We start from the raw sequence: 6,133 nt of genomic DNA, 5'->3' as shown, positions 1-6,133 counted from the left end.
AATGCCAGTAGATCAGAATTTGTTAATTTAACTTTACCTGTTTAAGGGGCACTAGCTGCCAAGTTCATGTTCTTCATCGATTTTAATAAAATTCACATAACGTGTATAGTGTTGAATTGTTTATTAAAATGTTGCCCACAATCTTGGCTGATATGCATAAAACCATTATATTTCATGACACTGCATGAAAAAGAAATTGACTTATCGCATTACACCAGAACCAGAGACATATATATTGTATCTAATATCTCTGCCAGAACTAAAAAATAAACACATACACATAAGAGGGTATGGATGTGAATTAACAGAATAGAGAACAAAGGACAAAGAAAAAAGAAATAAAGAATAGTGAAAGAAAGAGAATAATGGAAAGAAAGTGTAAGTTATTAAAAATATAACTAAAAAAAGAAGACAGAAAAAAGACACCCCTCCGAGACGAGCCTTACATGCACTGTTATTACCCAAGGTTAATTTTACGGCGGCCCATTTTATTTTGGCTTAGAAATAAACATAATTGACAAGTTTCCTTCCCCTGCATTCTCGATCCCATGTAAATAGCACGGCGATTTCAAAAAGACATTGCTACATCATTACAACACTTGCCGTCAGTGTTTGAATATATTGATCAAGTAGGTATAAAAGATTAATGCACGCAAACTTTTATCCACCACTGGCCTAAATAGTTAGTCCGCAAACAACAAGGGTCATAAAAACCCAGCACTTTGAACACAGCCACCGGCATGGTGTAAATCTGAAAGCTTCCCACTATCCATTTCTACCCATAGAAAACTTTTGCCTTTCATTTATCAAAAATGAAATATGTTGATATTAATGGTATATAAGAATTATTGGGGAATTCAAACCATTCCTATTGTAAGTGATAAAACTAAATTTATATCAGGGTGATGGAAATGAGGAAAAAAAGGGGGGATCATGAGTTCAGCGCCCCCTGTTTGGGAAAAGAATTAGTTGATTATATATGGAATCACTGAGTCATGGCAGGAGCAAGCCCCTCTTAGGCAGTCGGTGGGCCCCACTTATGAAAAATTCTGGATCCACCACTGTGGTCATGGTAGTCTATAGAACTTTGTATTATCTTTTAAAAATAAAATTACACCTGTATAGTGTATATTCTTTAGTGTAAATCAAGGGAAAATAATGTGAACTATCTGTGCATTGGGGCTTATTAAAAGGTATTTCTGGGGAAGAAAGAAGGGAGGGTGAGTCCATGGGAGGTAATCCCAACCCCTTTCAATTTGAGAATATGCTATTATCTTGTATACGGTCCAGATCCCCATCCCTAAACCATATATATTCTTGAATGGGACGATAAAACAAATCAAATGAAATTAAAAGGAGGTCTTTGGGGGTTACCCCACCCTGTTCAATTTGAGAATGTGCTATTATCTTGTGAACGATCCAGATCCCAACCCCTAAACCATATATATTCTTGTCGGGGACAATAAAATTAAAAATGAAATAAAATAAAAGTGAAGTCCCACCCCCTCTAGTTTGAAGACTTGTAAACGGCCAAGATCCCCACCCCTAAACCGTATTTATATATTCTTGTATAGAACAATAAAACAAATCAAAGGAAATATAGGGAGAGTCCATGGGGTTCACCCCCACCCCCACATGTTTGAGAAACTTTTAAATGGTTGAGATCCCCTGTCACCCAGTGGTTAGGTGAAAAAATTTCAGGATCCCTGATCCCCTCCCTCAAACCATATATATTCTTGTATGAGACAATAAAACAAACCAAATGAATATAGGACCATCCCCTTTGTCTTGGGTTGGGAACCCCCCCTTTTTAAAATGGCTGGATCCGCCCCGGCATACCATCTAGCTAGCTACATGTATAAAGGCTTTAAAAATATGAAATCAAACAAGGAAATTAACAGTGTAGGCAACTGTTTTGAATTTAAAAAAAGTCTTTTACATATATAACAATGTTAAATTTTTTGTGCATTTATTTTTGCTTATCGTATTTTCAATAATGGACAAAATTGCATGATTGAATATTGTAATTTAAGAAAAATCAGCATACATGATATAAAATGGGAAGTGGAAACTGGGAATTTGACAAAGAGACAACAACCCAATCAAAGAGCAGACAAGGCCGAAGGTCACCTATATATATGGGTCTTCAATGCAGTGAGAAAAATTCGGCACTGGTCTTCAGCTCATAAATATGTATCAGAAATGAAAACGAGATACAGCTTTCAGTTTTATTAATAAAAACCTCACAATAAGTTCTGAATATCAGAATATACAGTATTGCAAGATTCTCTCAAAATGTACACATAGAGCTGAAAAACTGTCAGTGACTGTAAAATTAATCATGCTTACATTAAAGTCTATGGAGTCCATCTTAATATGCATACTCACATACAAAGGAATATAAGTTAAAGTATGCAATAGACATCAAGTTTTCAAAAATAAGAGTATCTATGCCGTTAATTTACGACAAGATCTTAATCAATTTTAAGTAATAATTTCGGTTTGCTTCAATATTTCGGAGGTTAGTATGACCTCCTCTTTGGTGATGATGTTTATGTTTTAAAGTTGGGAAAATTGTTTGTACATGTACCAACAAAAATAAAAACACAAAGTCAATCTAGAATTATGTTTTTATAATTTTTTTATGTTTAGGTTGTCAGCAAGATGAAAAGGACAAGTATGCAGTTCAAAATTCAAAATGTGGATAAGTTACCTTTGCAGATTTTCATACTTTGCATGAATGAATTCAAAGGTTATATGATGGACAGCAGAGAAAGAAAAAAAAACTTTTCAATTATCCTGCTCCTGGATAAATGTAAAACATCTTGTTCTTCGGTAAGTTTTATGCTCTGTATAGATAGTGTTAGTGCAATCATCTTTCCAGTCTTTCCTCTAATTGTAAGTTTTGGGTGAGTGTTCACCATGAATTTCAGTAAGTAACTGGTGGATTTACATGTATATACTCAAAATTTAGTACTAATATTAATGGGATTTTAGCATGACATCCTGCCAAATGTTTATTAATCATGTTTATGTTCCAGAACATACAAGTATTTGGACTGTACACATACAGTCTGCCCAATTTTAAGAAGTTGGTCAAGTTTATTACAAACAAATGTACAGTACAGATCAACATAACTGAAATCTTTAATAGATTAATACAAAATGTTTAATTGCAGTTAATATAAAAACACAGGTTTGGTCGAGCTGGTACCAGACAGTACAAGTATACTTATATGATCTGACTGTACACATATGGTGGGACTGTAAGTTCTGGACCGTAAAAGTAAGATCCGAATACTGATATGGTCTGGAACATTTATACATGTCTTAAAATTAATATCAAACACATTGGTGTTTTTGAACTTGATAATAAGTTATTTGATAGAACTATAATGTTTTGGGATATCAAAATCAAAAATATCCCATTTTTACTTTTAATAAAGAAGAAGATCATTGATGTATGTTTAAATGTATATTAAAATGAGACAGCAAGCCAACAACACAAAAAATAAGGATAAAACATACATATTTTTTTTGTATCAATGTTATAATTTCCAATATGTTCAAAGAGTTCAAGGTATTTTTTCATTGAAATAAAACACAAATTGAAATCTGTCTGAACTTCAAAAGCTTAAAGAAATATTGTTTCTGTTGTCTGCATTTTGTATAATATATTGCAAATTCTTGTGAATAATGGAATGTTATTATAGTTGTCTAAAGTTTCAACATTGATCTTTATACTGTAAATTCATAAATTATTGCGTGCATTTATTATTGCGATTCTGTCATTTCAGACTTAAATGCGATTTTAAATTTTACGCTTTTGAGAAAAATCCTGTTTAATCCATATAAAATATTTCATAATGCGAGTTTAAATTATTGCATTTACAACTCTGTTGCAAAAAAACCTTCTCGCATTAATTCCGAATTTACAGTATATATATATATATTATGTATATAACTTGGGAAAATACCAAATGTTATAAAGAAGAATAAATTAATTGATTGGTATATGGTATTAGAATAGGAAGATGTGGTATATTGCTAATTTGACAACCCTCCATCAGAGACCAAAGGATGTAGGCCGTTAGCAACTGATGACACTGGACAACCTTTAACAATCAGTAAAATCCATACCGCATAGCTATTTTTATTGAAAATCATATTATTGCTACATGTATGAAAACAATTTTGTATAATCCATTACTTTAGATTTTATTGGTACTTTTTCAGAAGGATTGAAATTCACCACCTAGAATACATGGAGAAAAATAGAAACAAGACCAGAATAAATTCAAAGACAAAAGTTGGATCAGTTATTATTTTCATCACTCTGTCAATGATTTGAAGTTCTTTTAAATTCAAAAAAATATTGAAACCACAATAATGTCAAAGTTTTGTGCTGAATGTCCAAAAAGTGGACTATACCATCAAACAATGCTGGATGATAAGAAACTATTAATGTTTTGTGTTGAGGGATATTGTGAAAAAAATAGATTTACTTAAATAGCTACTAGTATGTTAAGCCTAACAATAGAGTTTTTATTGATTTCAAATGGCAAATAATTGTGTTTCAAGAAAGTATTCTATAATTCATGAATAAACATATATTGATACTTACATTATCTGCTTTGTTGTTTAAAAGTTTAGTTTTGAACAGTTAAAGAACAATATGCTAAATTAACATTTCCCAAGAAAAAAAGATATTCAATTAAAAAGATTCATCTTATAATAATTTACTACCAAATAGAACACATTGTAACATACACATTACTGTTTATTTATATCTATATAGTTACAATTAGAATCCCATAGAATTTTAATTTGTCCCATGGGATATTAAAAATCCCATGGGATAATAAAAATCCCATGGGATTTTTTTTGTCCCATGGGACAACAAATATCCCATGGGACTACAATAATCCCATGGGACAAAAAAAAAATCCCATGGGATTTAACCAAAATCCCATGGGATAATGGTAAATCCCATGGGATTTTGCCCTGTCCCATGGGATATTGAAAATCCCATGTTTTTATAATTCAAATTGCAAAATAAATATGAAAGTAACTGTAGAAAACCAATGAAATTATTGAATCCCATGTAATTCTGCACATTTTGGTTATATACATGATATTGTAGCTCTTGTTTGAGGCGGCGGCGGATTTGCAAATGAGTGTTTTGCAAATTAAAAGTGTCCAGTGTTCATAGATATGATTAATATTATTGATTCAAAAAATGCCTCGGGACCAGATGTTATAGACACAAGATGCTCAAGATCTGTCCAGATAAAGTTGCAATACCTCTTAAAATGATATTCAACAAGTCCCTTAGTCAATATGTATATTGGAAAATTGCAAATGTAATAGTTATTTTGAAAAAGGGGGACTCATCTTTGCCAGGTAATTACAGACCTATATCTCTGGTTAGCTACGTCTGAAGTTCTGGAACGAGTTGTGTTTCAACATGCATATACTCATCTATTCAATTAAACTTATCTATGAATACCAATCAGGATTTTTGCCAAACATTCAACAATGCATCGTTAATAGAAATTTATGATTGTATCTTAAATGCACTAGATACAAAAGACATTTTTGTTCTGTTTTTTTTTTAATGATTTTTCGAAGGATTTGGCATATTGGTTTATTACATAATATTGAAGCATGTGGTATTGAGGGAAATCTTTTAAATTGGTTCACTATCTACCTTTATCAAAGAAAACAAAATGTTATCATATATCAGTGATCCTTAACGTTGCGCAAGTTGTCAGCAGGTGTACCCCAAGGATTAGTTCTTGGTCCTGTATTGCTATCATATTTATCAACGATATTACTGAACAGCTAACTTCCTTACACAGACTATTTGCATATGAAACTTCGTTCAGGTACTCGGGTCATAACGAGGAACTAATACAATCAGTTGTAAGTCGTGACCTGAGACAGCTGGATGAAGTTAATTATGTCGCTCAGTCCCGAAAAAACAGAAATAATGATTGTCTCAAATAATGAGATACAAGATATCAATTTCACTAGGGAACATTAAAAGAGGGACGAAAGATACCAAAGGGCCAGTAAAACTCATAAATCTAAAACAAACTGACAACACCATGGCTAAAAATGAAAAAAGACA

The 6,133-nt window shown here is 32.2% G+C and overlaps 1 long non-coding RNA gene across 1 annotated transcript; it reads left to right on the top strand.

Moving 5' to 3' along the window:
* The first annotated feature begins 752 nt into the window (after positions 1–752).
* LOC134723506 (uncharacterized) lies at positions 753–4,625 on the top strand. The gene is made up of 3 exons (XR_010108095.1): positions 753–873; positions 2,653–2,835; positions 4,237–4,625. It is a non-coding gene; the product is annotated as an uncharacterized LOC134723506 (long non-coding RNA).
* The last annotated feature ends 1,508 nt before the right edge of the window (positions 4,626–6,133 follow it).

The sequence above is a fragment of the Mytilus trossulus genome, chromosome 6 (genome assembly GCF_036588685.1).
Source record: "Mytilus trossulus isolate FHL-02 chromosome 6, PNRI_Mtr1.1.1.hap1, whole genome shotgun sequence".
Lineage (NCBI taxonomy): Eukaryota > Metazoa > Mollusca > Bivalvia > Mytilida > Mytilidae > Mytilus > Mytilus trossulus.
The sequence above is the reverse complement of the archived record's forward strand: the minus strand, read 5'-3'. Positions and strand labels throughout refer to the sequence as shown.